The sequence below is a fragment of the Lygodium microphyllum genome, chromosome 20, assembly GCF_053477565.2.
Source record: "Lygodium microphyllum isolate KBCC chromosome 20, Lygodium_microphyllum_v1.1.10, whole genome shotgun sequence".
Classification (NCBI taxonomy): Eukaryota; Viridiplantae; Streptophyta; class Polypodiopsida; order Schizaeales; family Lygodiaceae; genus Lygodium; species Lygodium microphyllum.
The window spans coordinates 113,054,359-113,073,205 of NC_141154.1; the positions used below are offsets into that span (position 1 = coordinate 113,054,359).

Sequence of the window (18,847 nt, forward strand, 5' to 3'; positions counted from 1 at the left end):
TGGGCATGTTGAAGGCCAATGGGCTAGAACGGCACAAGTGAGGCAAAGGACTAACTAGTGCAAGACCCAAGGACTACCAATTGGTCCCCTTATTGCATGGGAGAGTTCTCCTAGTCCGACGGTGGAAATGTTTTGACCTAAAGGCAAAGATCCCCCAAATGACCTAAAGCAAGGAGAAGACAAGAGGTGCAAGAGGGATTACTTTTGGTTTGTGACAGGAGAAGACAAGAGGCGGTAAGAGGGATTACTTTTGGTTTGTAACTGGAGAAGACAAGAGGCGGCAAGAGGGGCCATCGTCATACACCATTGTGACCAGTAAGGGAAATTAAGCATACCTTGTACGAGATGGAAAGGAAAGCAGGTACAGAAGACAAGCAATGCAAGAGGAAAGAAACCAGGGAGAAGACACGAGGTTCGTCAAAGCCAACTGCAGGAAGAAGATGCGAGGTTCATTAGAGCCAGCCACAAAGGACAACATGGAGAGGACAGAGGAACACGACTCATGAGACTGATTCACTGGGAAATGTGTTTGTATTGTTCACATTTAATGCCACTTGAAGTGACCCGCATCAAGTTTGTTACAGACCACGGCCCCAATGGAAGCTCATTTATTATTATTATTATTATTATTATTATTATTGAGAGAAAAAGAATTTTATTAAAATAAAAAAAATGAAATCACAAAGCGCCATGAGAAAGGCCCATGGTGAGACTCTTAGAAGCAACACATACTAACCATGCACGCAGTCTCAGAACCAAGCACATAATAGGAATCAGACCCAATATGGAATGTACATAATAGGCTCAAAACAAGCACATAATAGGACCAAGCTTCTCATCTACCAAGGAATGCACATAATAGGACCAATCTTTGAGTTGCTTTGCTGTCATAACACAAAGCTTCTCATCTACCAAGGTATGTTAAGCCTCTCATCTTCCAAGAGTGGTTGTCTTCTTTGCAATAGGGTTCCATTACTCTCTGTGTCACTTCCTCTCTTCCTAGGCCATCATGGTGCAAGAGAAACCCCTCAATCCATCATGGTGCTTCGAGAATTTAACGAGCGCTAGCAACTAGAGTGCCTTGTACGACAAGAAGAACTAAATTGTGCCACTACTATAAGGCATGCAAAGGCTATGCAAAAATTTGAAATAGACCAAGTAGAGGTGGAGGAGTTTATACGTGCAAGAAGGGCAGTCAAGAGGGAGTGGAGAGAACAGCTGGAACATGTAGCATGGGATGACATGGAGGCAGTGTAGATTGACTAGAGGGAGCACTAGACACAACCCCCTCCACAACTTAGGTGAGTCAACAGAGGGGGAGACAGAGTGAGAGGGGAGAGAATCAGCTCATTGATAACAAAAGCAATAGACACTGACTCGAAAACATCAAATGTAGTATCGATCAAAAGTATGTATTATATATTGGGGTGATCATAGTTATCAAGTTTATAGTGTATTATCAATTTGACAGGTCTCCTCTTGTATTCTAACCCAACGACAATTGTGATAGTGTCAACCTTGCCTCCATTTTGGGATTCCTTCAAGTGCATTTGAATTTCTGAATGCTTCAATCTTCTTGTCTTTCTTTATCCTAGCATCTCGTATTGCTCGTGCAATGGTTGATGATTTTAATTCCTCTTTTGTCTTTAATATCTACAATATCCTTCTATAAAACCATTGGAATATATTGCAAAGACTATTGTCTTTTCTACTACCACTACATGTTGGGTATGCCTGAAATACACATTGTGTGCCATGTAATGGGACTTTTCTATGCCTTGTGTGCTCCAAATACTTGGATCTCCATACTTTTCGATGAAATATGCATATGATTGTATATGATGTGCTGCAGATAAATGGTTAGTCTCTGAACTGTGTTTAGCGGACACAGAAAATTTTATACTAACATGTATGAAACCAAAGACTTGACTTACCATGTAGTGTGTGAAATTGATGTCTTCCCATGCTTTTAGAAACTCTTTCTTGAATAGATCTAGAGTAGTCTAACACATCTTCTTGTCTATATTTGTCCATGTCTCCTTATCCAGCATTTGGAATATGATATCCATAGCATGCCACACTTCTGCCTTTGCATGTCTTGAAAGAGGTTCATGATCATTTACTATGTTGTGAAGCCTTCTCCATTGCTCAAATTCAATCCTACTTACATGCATCCTTTTGTAGTACTTTTCACACTTGGTAAGCTTTTGTCGCCTGTTGTCGATGGGTCTCGAGAGGAATCATCTTGCCTTCACGCCTCCAAGAGAAACTTTTCTTGGTATGTCTATTTCGTTGTTTGACTTTTTTTGATCCTGCACGATTTGTACCTCTCCTCCATGAAGCTTCATGTCTACCGATAACATCTAAAGAGAAGCAATCCCCTTCTTTCATTCTTTGTGGTTCCTGATCTTCCAAGAAAATCCAATGTACAGGTTGACAAGCTTCTCAATCACCCGAAAAAGTGCATGCATTGTACATATATGTACATTTGATAGAGGTATATCAAAGATTGGTTTGAATCTTTGTCGAATTGGTGACGATTAGATGCCTTCTTCCACCACTTTTGATCAAGTATTTTTGCATCCTCCATGCAATATAGGTAAGGAAGGGTGACTGGGCCTCTGAAACAAATATATAAGCACTTTAGACTCTTCAAGTCTGATGCAAGATGCCAAGTAAGTTGAAAGTTGCCCTTGTTTGGAACCAATAGTGTCTTTTCTCTTTTCATTTGAGTATTAATAGCATTTGGTAGTGGAGTCTTCTGAAAGTTCCACTCCAATCCTTCATAATTCTCTGACACAACCAAAAATGTCCCAAGCCACCATAAATTCATTTCAGATTGTACATTGAAGTCACGGGGATTATACCTTAGCATGTTTGCCATTGCCCCTGTCCATCAATGTAATGGCTACCCTCTCCATCTTAATGCCTTTCAGAATCTGACACTCATCCATCTTTAATGTAAAGTTCAATATGCCATTTGTCTCTGCATGTGAGATGTCCTCAAACTCAACCATTTGGACCTATAGTATCTCCAAATCCATGAAGATATTGTTGTATTCATCATAGACAACCAGACCCTATTTTGCTTGAAACTCTCCATTGATGTGATAATGCTTTCCAACATACTCCTACTTTATGTTAAGATATTTCCGAAGTCTCGAGATTGTTGTAGGTGTGACCTAGCTTTGGCTTAATATCCTGTGATTTAAATGAACTTGTAACCTCTTTTTGTAAGAAACTATAGCCATTGCGACTTATACCACTCTCATCCATGGCAATTTGTATATCCTTCATAGAAATCGTGTTCTAGCTCACAAATTGCTCAACAACTTGCCTTTGCACTACCTTAAACTTCTTCTCCTGTATGAGTTCTTTTGCAATGTTTGAGCTAACAAGTGGCTTAAGTTGCTTTGCAAGGTTGACATTGGGGTTACAATTTTCCTTGTTTAGCTATAGCACATCCCTAAACAAGAGGGACAATGTAAAGCAAGGAGACATAGTAACAAAAAAGCACAAAGTAGTAAGATAAGAGATTCCTAACCTGATAGTCCTTATTTTTTTATTCATACCTCCAGAGCCCACCTTCAAATCCTCTATGTTCTTTAGTTCTTGTTTCCTTTATCGAGGGCCAAGTAATGTTTGATTCTATCTCAAAATATTTAGCTGCTTGTTCAGCCTTTCTATCTCCTGTTGTTGGGCTTTGATCTTTTCTTCTTGGAGGTTGCATTTCGCCTTTAAGTTATTGATGGTTCTACTCTTGATGTGCATCATTGCACTCACCATTGCAGGTGTTGTAGAGATAGCTTTGCAATAGCCAAGAAGGCAATTCTTGCCTTCTCTGACAAACCTAAGAAGGGTAGTCGGGTTTGAAAAAGGTGGGGTGCTAATAGTGTGAGGATCTTTGGAATAAAGAGAACCATCACACCAAAGGTCGACATGCCTTGCTCCTCCCTCACATAGTTGCATCTTTCTAAGATGTAATTTCCTCCCCTCCTTTTTTGTAATGGGGCATAAACATTCTCTACGTCTATGTGGAGGTGATACTTGGCACTGCTATTGAGAGGAGGTTGTTGCATGTTTGTGTCTACCATTGCACCTATGTGTGGTGGATTCTGTGAGTTTGTATCCACCATTGGACCTATGTGTGGTGGATTTTGCACCATTGCTATAGAAATAGGAAATGCTTTAGAAGAAACTCTCACCTTTCAAAATTTTTGAATTTGGGGCATTTAATGATGTTTCTTTCACCTTAAGGAAGAAGCCGATTTAGTACCGTGACCATTCGGTACAGATGCGGACACTTTTTGGCCCAAAAATGAGAAAATGTGCTAATTTTCTAGAGATAGAAAGGTCAAGGCTGTATTTTCTTAGAGTGCTTGTTTTTTACCACTAAAATTCTCTAATCGAGAGCTTTGTAGAGACCTTCAAAACTCTATGCCTTAATCATTTCACTATTGCTAAATTTGTTGCACCCTAGTCTTCTTTGTTGCACCCTAATCTTCTAATTTGACAATTGATTTTAGTGTTCTTGGTTCTCTAGATTGAAATTCGAGTTTTGCATAGGGATGTAAGGATTATTTTAGAGAGGAAGTCCTCCTCCATCCCCATTTTCACCTCTTTAGAATTCCAAGGCCTTTAATTGCTCCTTTAACTACCACAAAAGCATTCAATCTTAAACCCTAAGAAGCAATTTGTGGTACTAATATGCTAAAGTCACTGTGTACTCTATTAAAGCTAAAGCATGTGGATATTAAGCTTGAAGCTTGTGAAGTATGGGATATAATTCATCAATTATTTGATGCTTGAGTAATGATTCAAAAGCATATATCTACTAGAAATCTTGTAGACAATCTATTAGAAACAATGCTGATCACACTAGTTGTCCAAGCCTTAAAATGTTTAAACTTTTAGAAGCCATATGGAGAGTCAAAAGCTTGAATATATTAAATACCAATGTAAGAACCTAAATGTATGTTTTTGACAAACATATCATAATGCATTTTTTATATGATTGAAAAAATCATGTGGTAGTGATTGATTTTCTCAAATTATTTTAATAAACAAAATCATCACAATGGATTTCACTAAAAAATGCTTGCATATGAAGAAAGTAGATGTGCTTGATTGTATTAATGATGAGTATAGAAAGTGAATCTTGCATTCAAATATTTTATCAAAGAAATATAAATGATATATATCCAACATATCCTATAGAAATACAAGCAATAAGAGAAAATAATAATAATGAAGATTGTATTACAATAAACAAAAATGATATTGTGGCATTTGATATTTCAAATAATAGTATTTTAAACATATCAAATACAATGCTTGAAATACAAAATGGATACTTTTTAGAGAGAGTTTTAGCAAAGTATTATTCTTACAGTATACTGATTCGAGTAGTTTATCCAAAAAATGGAAATTTGATCTTATAGATGCACATGGAGATGCTCAATTAAGTTCTCAATCATGGAGCCTCACTTTAAAGGTTTTACATACACAATAAATCTAGATGATTGTATAAAAATCAATGTCTTTAGAGTTTATCCTAAAACGAATCAAAGACATTGTAGAACAAGTGAATATAATTTATCCTTTAAACCTTCTACAAAGATAGAGCATATAATTAAATTTAAGAACTTTCATATATTCTATCCTTCAATCAGTATTTTAGCTATAGAAATAGTGATGCATAATATTTTTTCAATAATGAAAATAAAAGGTGCCTAACAATAACACTTGATCTTTACAAGAAAGAAAAAATTCTTATAGCTTGATCAACGTTGTTGATGGGAGTCTACCAAGGGACTTCATAGTAGTAAATAGATTAGATGTTAATTTCTAATACTATAATTTTTATATTATTTGAACTTTTATCTTTAAATTTGAAATATTTTTAAATGTGTAGCCATATTTTTAAAGTTAAAAGAGTATGATTTTCAAAAACTGTGAAAATCTTTCACAAGATTACACGAAGCATATTACTACCTATTTTGAAATGTGGGAGCATACAAGTACTGGTGTTCTGATGTTATAACTTTGAGTATTTGGGATGGCACTATTATCACACTATAGTTAGTTTGTAGACCTTCGCTCATATTAAAAAGGTGAAATCTAATATTAAAAATAATATTACTCTACAAATTTTAGTTTAAGTTTTTATTTCATTAAAAATATTAAATTAATTATCATTAATTTTTACTAAGATGTTGATATTGAATTAACTCCATTTCATATCTCATAGGTGATTGAAATTCTAAAATTTATTAAGGTGGATGATAAAATTTACCCAAAGAAAAAAATTGTAAAAGAAATCAATACTTGGATGAACAAGATCTCATTACATATTTACAATATTGTAAGAAGTTGGGAAGACGTATCTATTCTAGAGAGAGTTTATTAATACTACCTTATCACACTAACACAAGGTGTGAGACATGTCATTTTCATCACTTTTGGAAATAGTACAATTACTATCTCTCATCTCACCTCCTTGTTCATAGCTTCCATGACTTCTCTCTCTTTTCTCTTATCTTTCTAGTATTTCTCTCCTCGTCACTTATTCTCTCTCCTCTTTTCTCTCTCTTCTTCACTATTTTCTCTCACCTCTCAGTTCTCTTCTTGACAAAAAGTAGTATTAGAGCATTGGTCTTTGATCCATTTGGTTACAATCTTTTCTTAGATTTTCTTCTCAAACTAGTTACATTTCAGTTTCTCAAGGACAGGGTGTCCGTCTTGAAGTGAATAGGAGTAGAGATCAAGGAGCCTTTCAACCTAATTAGAGCCGACTAGAGTACATGGAGAGTGAGTTGGAGGCATCATGGACAAAATGGATGGTTGTAAAAGACAAGAAATAGGCCATTATAGAGGTAAAATAATTTAAGAAATGGAAAATAGAGTTAGTCAAGGTTAGAAGTGTAATTATTTTTCAACAAGGCTTTCTCTTTCCTCTTCCTTTTAAGCTTTTGGGAGAAGCTTTCATGGTGGACAACAAGAATCGCCTCTTCTTAATCCATAACCACTCTATCTCTTCTTGAAACCATGGGGCAAAGATTCTTCATCTTTCAATAATCATTTCAACCACTAGTCATCTACCATATCACTCAGTGATCATCAGCAAAGGCCCAAAAATTGCACTGCTTTTTACACTAATTTATAGCTCTTCTATAGTCCATATCAACCATTGATCACTTGTCTACAACTTGCACACTCTTTAAACAATTGTTTGGCATCATTCTCAACAAAGATTGAGCTATTTGAGTCTTTGATCTTGATTCTTCTCTCTGAAAATCCTAAAAACTAGTAGGGCAACCATAGATTCACGTTTGAAGTTTCAAATTTCTTCAAGATTTGGCTCTTTCTAACTTTCAAGGTTTCTTTACTACCATTATCAAGGAAGATAGGCTTCAATATTAAAGACATTGAAAAGATTTCAGCCTATGAAGCTTCATGGAGTGCATAATGGAGTTCTATTTTAGGGCTTTTGGTCAAGGAGCTTGAGTCTCTTACATTCAGGCATTCAACATTAAAGAAGGCTCAAGGCAACTAATCTTCAAAGGCTTAATGATCTTCAAGTAAAGGATGGGCTGATTTCAATGGAATAATGAAGCATGGAGCTTATGGATTGAATCGGGGCAATTTCTTTTACCAATGTGGTTGAGATTAGATTCTAAGTAAATCTTCCATCTTCTTCAAGCTTACAAGAGGTATTTAGTTTACCTTTAATCTATGAAATTTCTCTACATTCACTTGCCCAAGCTCTTCCATTTGTTGTGATGAGATGTGTTGGTCATTTGAGCTTCTAAATGAACCATAAATCAAAGATTAGTGCCTCTTTAGATAAATTAGAGACTCTACATTGAATTTCAACATTTATTTCAATCCAATTCAATCATGATTACCATTTTGTATGCTTTTATGCATAATCCTAGTTTGATCTATTGATTCTCTTGTACTGTATAAGTATTAAGATCACTGAGTTGTAGATTTGTAGTAGTAAGACCCTTAGCCAAGTTTATTTTATGATTCTATTCTCATCAATCAAATCCATGCATATAATTGAAGGTTGAAAGAATCATTTTAGTAATACATATCATCCGTGCTTTCTTAAAGTAGAATACTCTTGCCATGGAAATTCCCTTTGAGGAAAAATATGGATGCCCTAGGAGATAGTGAGATAAAAGAGAGGTGACCCTCCCTCACTATTGACGATCCAGAAGGGGTGCAAATGATCAATGTAGGGGGACTTTGCCCACCTCCTGATGATTCAAAGCTTGTGTAGGGATCCTATTGCACTGTTTTATCCCTCACACAAGTATTGTGAGCGGAGAAATTGAGGACTTAAAGATTGCAACTAAAGAGCATTTGATCAGGGCTTCATTGATTAGTTAGTAGGGATTTTATAAATATTAGAGGTTTATATAGCATTCATTAGTAGGGTACAAGTACATCTAGGAATAGCAGGGCACTTGGGCATTCATTGAAACTAATATTTAGCTATTTGCAGGTGCTATAGGTTATTTTAGGTCCATTACAAGTTATTCACATGACATTACAGTGAAATAGAGAATTGGATCCATTTTTGGGGTATTATCCACTTGATTATAAGCGTTGCAAAGCTTGACCAATTATGTCACTAAATAGAGACATTAAACACCAAGATAACAGATACTATTTAATTGGTTTTAGAAGTCCATGAAAGTGAAGTCTTTGGCGATGTTTGACTAAATCATCAACTAAGGAAAATGCTGACTCAAAATAAAGGACATTCAAACATAAAGTTTGAGACTTCAAGCATGTTAATCCTTGTTTAAGATAAGCTTGAGCTTCCCTTATGTCTTCCAAAGACAAAGGGTTTTTCCTTATATATCTATCTTTGTTCTATCAAAGAATATGCTTCTGAAGATGAGATTGTGCTCAATCACATATGATTTGAGAAGAAAATATATAATCAAAAAAATGTATGCACTGACAATATTAGTGCTTATCCTATTTACAAGTGCCCACACATCACACAACTACAAACATAGTTCCTTGATTAAATAATGATACTTAACCTCATCTCTCATCACTCAGTGAAAGCAAGAAATGTTGCACTCCACTCCACCCACCCAAATCTCACAAACTCTCATGAATATAATGGTCCTCAATATGTTGACCAAGCAAACAACCCATCTCACAACTAGAGGAGTCCTTCACAACCCTCAAACTCACCCAACCACCTCTCCCACTTAGCCTCAAATCCCTAATTTAATGATGAATATCCCAACTCATGTGTGCAAAGAATAGTGTGTACACAATAAAAGGTGCTCTCTCAAGTGCGCCTACATCTAAGATTTACTGCATATAGCTATAGCAGCAGGCATCATGACATGCTAGTACTAAATGATGGTGCAATAAGTGCATCAGCCCAACCCATGGAATGGAAGTAATTGAAGAAATTCAAGATACGACCCCCAGGTATAGTGCATCCAACAAGTGTTATGTGAAGTGCTTGTGAACCCTTAATTCTTGTGATGTACAAAGATATTAGTAAGAAACTATACCTAATTTAAGATGTCCCTATGGTTGGCTACTACTAGCAAAATCTAGCTCTGATGTGTCCAAGAAAATACCAATCTCAACCAAGACAATCAAGTTCTCAAGCATAATAAATTAAATACAATGAAAAAAATAAATACTATAAAAATTTATCCTTTAAAAAAAGTCAACCAATCATGCAAATAGCTAAGTACAAAAATTTTCTACCAACAAAATACAAATCTAGGGCTATTACTTTACACAAAAATGTGTGACATATTTAGCCCTCCTTGACAACATCTAGAAACAATGCCTGATATTGCAAATTTTTTTGGCAAAATTGTACACAATTGGCACATTATTACCAACTTTTTGCATTAATTTAATGCAGATGCGATGTTCGTTGTTGTTTTTGGAGGATGTCTTTGCAGTCTACTGGCCAAGAGATGTTGATACAAGGGAGATTTTGTACAGGAGAAAGGTGGTGTTATAGATAAAATCTGATAGATTTTCTTAGTGAATCTCAACCATGACCAATCTAAAATTTTCCCATCAGGAATTATTATCACCTAGAGAAGATAAGATCTTGTCTTCTCTCCCATGACTCCCCTCTTTCCAACACTAAATTTGATATTTCTTTAGTGAAAAGAGGCATGTCTAGGAGCTTTGTGGTGGTTCAGCACATCACCCAAGTAACACTTGCATGCCCCTCGTAACCCGCAATGCAAAGCACATGATATCTCCTTAACCAAAGTATCTTTACCTTGGCCACTAAGCCAAAGTGTTACACTCTATGAGCTCAATGTGTGGATTATTGGACACACCCTTATTCTTTTAAGGGTTTGATGCATGAACCCTCCACGAATACCTTGCACCTAGTCTACCCACAACTATATACAAATCTAACAACTCTATGCGATGTGAGGTCAACAATGCGAGCCAGATTTAAGATCGTCAAATTCAAAGTTCTAAAGGATCTTTGGAAGAATCTTATGGTGGCAACATCTTCAAAGCTAAGTATCCATGATAAAAACTCACTAGGATATTACATTTCTAAGTAAGTCAAAGGCATAGTTTATTGCAAATTTAATTGAAAAATGTGCATTAGAGCTCTAGCTAGTATTGTAAGGAGTGTACATGCCCATTAGATTTCAAAGTTCTTAAAGATGTCCATTCTAAGGTTTAGAGGGGGAGGGGGGAGGGGGGAGGAAATGAATTGGAGGAAATTTTGAAAATTAGAAAAAGAACGAGGCCATTGTATGACGTCAAGAGGAAAAAGGGGAACATGTCATGATTTGGAGTGGTGAGCTCATGATGACACTCAAAAGAAGCATAAAAACAAGGCACAAAAGAATCCAATCATGCATCATATTCTCATTTTTTGTCAAGAGAATAATACTTCATTGTTACAAAATCACTAAAATAATATCCCACATAAGGGGGAAGGGGGCCATATCTATTAAAGTCAATGGTATGCTTTCAAGTGTTAAGTGTATGCATATGTAAAGGGTAGGAATACTCAAAATTAAAGGCGAAAGGCCTTATCATATCAAATGTATCAAAATTTCAAAGAAATAATAAAATACGAAGGGGTGTGATTTTTGGGGTGTGATTTTTGGGGAAGAGGTGGGGTGGAGTGCAATCTTTTGTGTAGAAATTTTTCTTTTCCCTTTTGTTCTTGCATAATGGTTAAAGTTATGGATGAAGATGACAAATTTGTTCATTATTTATAGAGAGATTTATGGTTCCTTTTCAGTTTTGAGATTAATGGCAGAGCCATACACATAGATTTTGTGTGTTTTATCCTTGGTTTTGTGGTTGATTATGTTCGTGGGAGGGTTGCTGTCATTTTGGTGCGTAGCCGAGGAAGAAGCTAATCTCAACAACGCTACTGCAGCATTGAAATGAGAAGCTTTTGGCACACCCACAGTGCCAAGAAGAAGAAGAAGGGGGATTCTTCTTTTTAACAATAAAGGAGGTAGAGGAGATAAAGGAGGAAGAGGAGACGGATCTCAAAAAAGGGGGGGAGGGGGGGGGGGGGGGGGGTTTCTCTTTAAAGAAATAAGAAATAAGAAGTGGCATCTCTTCACGGATGAAATCCTTGCACAGACAATCACAAAGAATAAGAAGGAGAACATTAGTGTGGGAGAAATTGACAAAGACAATGGATTGGTCAAAGTAGAACTATGGATAAAGCAAAACAAGAACCATTCATTTTCCCTCCTATGCCCCTCTTCTCATCTTCGATATTGCCCCATCCAAAATGACTCTCTCTCATGAAGCTCCCTACTTGAAAACAGATAAAGCGAGAAGTAGAGAGAGAGTGGTGGCTTCTTGATATTAGGAATTTGTTGGTTGAGAGGAGAGAGAGTTGTACCCTACTAAGGAAAGAAGAAGAAGGGAGAAGAAAATAGATAAAGAAAGAGTTGGATGACGTAGAGAACATCCATGGCTTGTTTCCATTAAATTTGCAGGGATGCCATGGATGACAGAGAGAAGGTATGACAATGAGACTGCTATTCAGTCCTATAGCATTTTAACAGTATCTTTCTCATCTTCCTCTAGGCTACCCCAATAGTGAAAAGGCAACAACATTAAAATTCATGGCAAGAAAAAGAGGAGGAAGAAGAAGAGGGAATGTCAAGCCCAAATTGCTATCCTGATAAGAAGCGAGATGATATGCCTGGGACCTAGATAGGAGACAGAAAATGAATGAGACATGAGTATTGCACGAAGTATTGCAAAAGCAACATTAGGCGTAGAAGATGCTGGTGGAAATACAGTAGTAGAGGAGAGGAAGCAGAATACGAAGAAGAAGAATAGAAGGGCGCACGCATGCAAGGGGTTGCCACAAGAAGCCCCTTTCTATCTCCCTCCCCCTTCTCCTTGTTCCATGCCCCTTGCCCTTCACCACTCCATCTCTTGGCCCTTTCACCTTTTCATTTTCCTACCTACGTCTTCAGCCTTGTGGTGGGGGATGAAGAGAAGAAAAAGAAGAAGGGAGAATGATGATGAGGCACTGGGGTTGGCCCATGCTGAGGCGGTAGGTGTGCCATCATCACCATCACCATCATTCAACAACTTCAATAGTAATAGCAGCATCAGAGAGCCTCTCCTCAAAGTAGTACATGAAATTAGAACATGAAGGGGGGAAAAGATGAGAGTCAGAATATTTTGCGAAGAATCAGAGTTCAGGGTTGTTGTTATATATGGGTGGTGGTTGGCAAGACCACCTGATGGTTAGCGCCATTGAGAGGGAGAGGGAGAGAGAGAAAAGGCACAAAGGAACCCTGTTTTTGGTGTATCCACTTATCCTTCAATTTTTTTTGGTTTTCCTCTTCCCTTCACCATCGTCAGTTATCAGAAAGAATCAACCCCAATCACTTCATCGCCAGGTCTATTGGAGCATGGGATGATGTCTAGGGAGCGATACCACCATCAATTGCCTGTCGACTTGTGACAACAACAACAGCAACAACAACTTCCATAAATGCATCAACATCAGCATTATTCATCTCGTGCATTTCAAGATGCTCTCCCATGAGGCCTCTTATCTTGCTCATTACAAGAAAAAGTCACCGTCATGTCACGGGAGATCCAAATGGCCATCCACCTCATCTCACTCGGGGAGCTTGCCAAGCACTCTGTGTTTGAGGGCATTAAGGCCGTCACCAACTTCACCAGTGCTTGAAATCACACATAAGCACAAGGAAGAAGAAGGAACAGAGCAAAAAAGAGAGAGAGATGGATCGATACCAGCGCGTTGAGAAGCCGTGCCCTGAGACACCTATATTGGAGAATGAGATTTGCATCACCACGCAAGGCAAGATGTGTAATTACATCACGTATGCCACTTCCTATAGAGGAGAAGCAAGAAAATGAATAATTGAAAAAGCAGACAACACTCTTGGTCACTCGCAAGGAGAGAGATCATCATCTCCTCACTGTGAAGCTGTATTTATGCGGTTGCCATGGAGATCTTTGATGAGTAATGTATGGTAAAGAGTGAAAAGAATTGTTAGGTAGCCAGATCTGAGAGAGAGGTAGAAGACATGCTTGACAGGAACCTGGCGGCATGATAGAAATCACACAATAGGTGAAGAAATTCACCTTCCTGCAACTTAAATTTGCCATCTCAAGTGGCTTTGCTACAACACAAGGAGCATGTCGATGGGCTACATGCACTTCGGGACGAAGAATGTATTCGAATATGTCCTGATAAGTCTCTGGCTCTTATAAATATTTAAAACGAGTTTTTCTATCAATGAAAGAAAGATAAAATCCAAAATGGACAAAATACCATCATCCTGGCTTAGCCTTTCGTGCTAGATCGTCCAGATCTGAGTCGAGGCTAGTACAAGGTTTCTATGGCACATCTTTCCACCGTTAGCACAATAGGCAAACCAAGACAAGAGATGCACAGAGAGAGAGAGGGGCTAGCATAGAAAAGAAAGAATCGAGGGAAGAGGAACTGCCAAGCGGTGATACCTAGCTACCTCTTTGCAGCAAACTACAAAGAAGGATAAGATAGAATAAAACAAACAGAAAGAAGAAGAAGAAGAAATTGGACAAGTTTTGCCAGTCTCTTCCTCAACATCCTGTTCATAATTGGAAACTCTCCTTGGCCTGTCGATCTATTCCTCCACCTCTGCTAACCTCATCCACACAGCCTACCCTAAAAAATTCTAAAGGAGAATAATGATGATGGTTTGTTTATTTTAAAACAAGGAAACCCTAATGTTACTAACCCTTTTTCTTCATACCAATTCATATGCAATACAGTTGAAAGAAAACAAATACTCCTTAGTAATCCCAAGGTTCACCATCTCATGTCCATCTTTAGGTGGCTTATCTTTTCTCTTGCACTTCCCCCAACTACCAGTTTCTACCCAAGCATTTTTCACCTTTTATTGTGAACAAACTTTGTAATATCATTAATAGTAAGCCAATTAGGCTTCCCCAAAAGAACAAACACCTTGAGTAGTACCACCATCTACCTATGCCATCCTTATCCTCCTTATGGTGGCCATCTACATGTCTTTTTCATTTTCCAAGTGGTAACAAACACACCAAAATCTAAATAGGTCTTTTTATATATTTTTAAAAAAATCAACCAATAAGAAAGAAACAAACACTCCAACTATAATCTAAAGCTTAATCACTCACACAATCTATCATTCACATTCAAAATAAAAACCCTTTTTACCAAGGGTATAACTCTTCATGAAAGCTATATCCTCACATTGAAGTAAAATAATAAATCCCTACATTGGAAGATACATGAAGATATGCAACCAAGACCTATTCCCAAAGTATCCACGGAGCTAAGTGATGGAGCCTTCTTTCTTTCCTCTATTAGGTGAAGAAGTTGTTGTTGTGATCCCTTGTCGATGACAAAACCCTATCCTTTGAAGACTAATAAAGTTTTTCAGTGTGGGGATGTGATGAAGGCAGGAGTTCCCTTACTCTAGTGGTCATGGATTTGGAGTCCCATACCCTACCATGGCTAGGCCTTGTGATCAAAGTTATTTTACTAACAATTTTGGAAGTTGTTTATGTTAGACAATGGTTCTTCTTTGACAAGGTTTGCGAGGACGCTTCATGTTTGAGTGTGGGAGGAATATGATGACACTCAAAAGAAGCATAAAAACAAGGCACAAAAGAATCCAATCATGCATCATATTCTCATTTTTTGTCAAGAGAATAATACTACATTGTTACAAAATCGCTAAAATAATATTCCACATAAGGGGGAGGGGGGCACATCTATTAAAGTCAATGGTATGCTTTCAAGTGTTATGTGCATGCATTTGTAAAGGGCAGAAATATTCAAAATTAAAGGCCAAAGGCCTTATAATATCAAATGTATCAAAATTTCAAAGAAATAATAAAATACGAAGGGGTGTGCTGTTTGGGAAATAGGTGGGGTGGAGTGCACGAGTGGTTATGTGCCTCTTTCCCTTCTCTCTCTTCTCCAATCGCATATTCCCTTTTTGGTGGTGCAAAAATTTGTTCTCTCTCCTCTCTCCTCCTCTGTCTTTTGTGCAAAAATTTCTATTTTTCCTATTGTTCTTACATAATGGTTGAAGTTACGGATGAAGATGGTGAAGATAACAAATTTTTTCATTGTTAAAAGAGAGATTTATGGTTCCTTTTCAGTTTTGAGATTAATGGCAAAGCCATACACATAGATTTTGTGTGCTTTGTCCCTGGTTTTGTGGTTGATTATGTTTGTGGGAGGGTTGTTGTCAACTCATTGATCACATACCACATGGGCATGGAGTTGCTAACTACACAAACAGAGACACATTTGAAGGTACATATGACATGGGAAAGAAGCAAGGGCATGGGGTCTACAAGTTTGCAAATGGGGCAATTTATGAGATGGAGAATATAGTAGCAATCTTAAGGAAGGTCTTGGAGTACAAAAATATCCCGGCAATAGCTCATATGATGGATCTTGGAAAGCTAGTAAAAAATAAGGCTATAGGATTTATACATATGTGAATGGTGATATGTATCAAGGTGATTGGTTTGATAATAAAAGACATGGTGTGGGTACATATTATTTCAAAGAGAGCATGAGCCAGTATTGTGGAACTTGGGCTCTTGGAAATTTTGATCATAAGGAATGGGTACTCAGAGATGGAGACTCTTATGAGGGCCAATTCATATCAAACAAACCACAAGGTCTTGGAAAGTTCAAGTTCTTTAAGAGTAATAATGTCCTACATGGAGAATATGCAAATGAAAAGTGGAGATCAAGGGATCTAATCTCAATGCCATAATTGTGCACTTTGTATAAGCAATGGAGTGTTAGATGTGGGAAACTTACTCCCACGCCATCACCTCCTAGAGCTTGACCCTAGAATGTCGTCCCCCATGGAAAGAAAATGTTGTTGTAGTCACATGAGTTGGCACGACTCATACACATTTGAAGGCGAAGGCTATTTGGAAGGGACGATGGTGTCCAGTTTATTTTTTAATAAGGTCATCGGAAGTGTTGGTTATTTCCACCGAATCATTGCCTCTGGATGGGAAGATGAAGACCAACAATAGGTAGAGATCCTCGACTCTTGTACCTGCTACCATATCTAATAATGAAGATGATGAACAATAGGAAGAAGAGGGACGCCATGATGAAGATGCTACTGACAAAGTTATGCAATCTAACCATCTCCGACAATAGATATATGGGTTTTTTAAAAGTAGAAAGAGGTTACTTAAGGATCAAGAAAGGGGGCCATTATATGGAAGAGAGAGAGAGAATAATCACTAATTTTCATGTCGCCATTTCTCTTCATCATCAACCTCTTCACGTTCTCCATCATTTTATGGTAACTATTGGAGAGAGAGGACCAAGAAGGAAAAGGTGATTGGAAGGGGAGGATCTAAACATAATTGCTATCAATTGCCAACCCACTAAAGAGAGAGAATTTTTTATTAGCGGCAATATGGAGGCGGTTGCTATGAAGGATTAGAGGGGGGAACGTCATCAATTTGCAATGTGAAGAGAGAGAAAGATAGAGATCATTATGTGTGTGCTTGATAGAGGGAGATCATTGAAGAAGGAGGGGTCGTGAAAAAAGAAGAGGCGCCATCAAGAAGTGAAGGGAGAGAGTGAGAATCCGTCACCGTGGGGACACCTTTGACTTGCTGCCACGCCACCACCTCAGTGGAATCTCGGCACCCGCTCCTCGCTGTCTCGATACCATCCTCAAGAACATCGATAGCCTTTGCAGAACTGCCACCCCCGAGGACCTCACCACCATCTGGGAAAACGAGATTATGTCATGTACAACATAATACAAGGAGAGGTGTCATTGGTGCTATTATGACAAAACAATCTTTCAACAAACTACAATATAGGGAAAAATCTTGCCCCTTATTTGTGTTTCCTATACGGCAAAGGAATGGATACATTTCTTATCTCCTTCAAGTGAACTTGCTGAAACTACTGGTGTGGTACTTGTTCGTGGGGATATTGTCTTCACCAGGAAGCTTAATGATTAAGAAGCCACACAAATCATGGAGAGCAAGAGGGGAGAATTGAAGTCCATGCTTTGTCATTGAAGATCATCGCCATGCCTTCTCCTCTAACCTCAAACTGGAGCTTCAATGTACCCACCTAAACTGAAGTGGCAGGTTGGTAGAATGATTTTTGGGCTTCCAATCGCCTAGCCTTGTGCATGATTTCACGGACAGATTGAGAAGATAATCAATTAGTCTCCTCCTTCACAAGTCGTCATCCCAACTCTATGGAAGCCATAATTTCAAGCTTAAAACTAATCAAAATTAATCTAAAAGGGTTCTAAGGGGTCATTCCTAAGGCAACCATACAATTGGCAAATGGATCTCTTGGGAGACGAGGAATGATGAGCTTGTAGTGCACAATGATTGGATAGACTTCTTCTTGGCAAGACTGCAAAAGGACATGGCTTCCAAAAGTGTAATTACGACTCTTGTACTTTACGTAAGTGCCTTATCTCATTTAACAAAAATATGTGATTCAACATTAACATTTCTTTGGTTTATAATTTTTATAAAATGTATTTGAATCTCTTCAACTCTAAATAGTTGTTAGAATATATGTATGTCCGATTTTATATTTTAAAAATCAAAAGTAGTAAAAGAAAGCTTTAAAATGGCTTTAAAATGGTATAGATGAAATTTTTATTAAAAAAATTGGTTGCATAATTATGAGTTATAATATTTTTTCCATGACATCTATAATGCTAAAAGTTTATTTAAATGTTTTTATAATATTTGGAGGTCATTTAACATGTTGAAAATTTCAAAAATGGTTAATTTTTAGTGAAATTTTCAGTTTTTATTTTTAAAAAATTTATGTTTTGCATCAATAAAAATTATGATCTTTCCATGGAAAAGGTGAAAGTGAGATTTCTGATTCTTTAGTAAATTTCCTAGAAATTAAAAAAATCAATGTTATTTTTGTTAAAGAAAATATCCATATAAACATGGTGTTTTTGATTTGACATAATTAAGAGTATACACGATGTGTTAATCTATGATATGGGAAGAAAAGATGAAATTTAAGGGTATTTTATGATAGTTGCTAAGTTAGAAAATAACTACAATCCTTAATCGAATTATAAACAATATAAAATTAACAATTTATTTATATGATGGCCTAAGGGGACGTCTTAGTATCTATATTAATCTTTTACATGTTATTCATTTAGAAAAATGCTTAGATGATCTTAAAGATATAGAGTGGAGGGCCACTAGGATAATTGATAATTAAGGGGAGATATGGGGGTTTAAAATAAACAATGTATGTGTACACATAAGAGTGCATAGA

General features: G+C 37.2%; 1 pseudogene; it reads left to right on the forward strand.

Annotated features, from left to right (window-relative positions):
- Positions 1-16,313, forward strand: part of LOC148019269 (uncharacterized) — a 55,207-nt pseudogene extending 38,894 nt beyond the window's left edge.
- Positions 16,314-18,847: the final 2,534 nt, after the last annotated feature.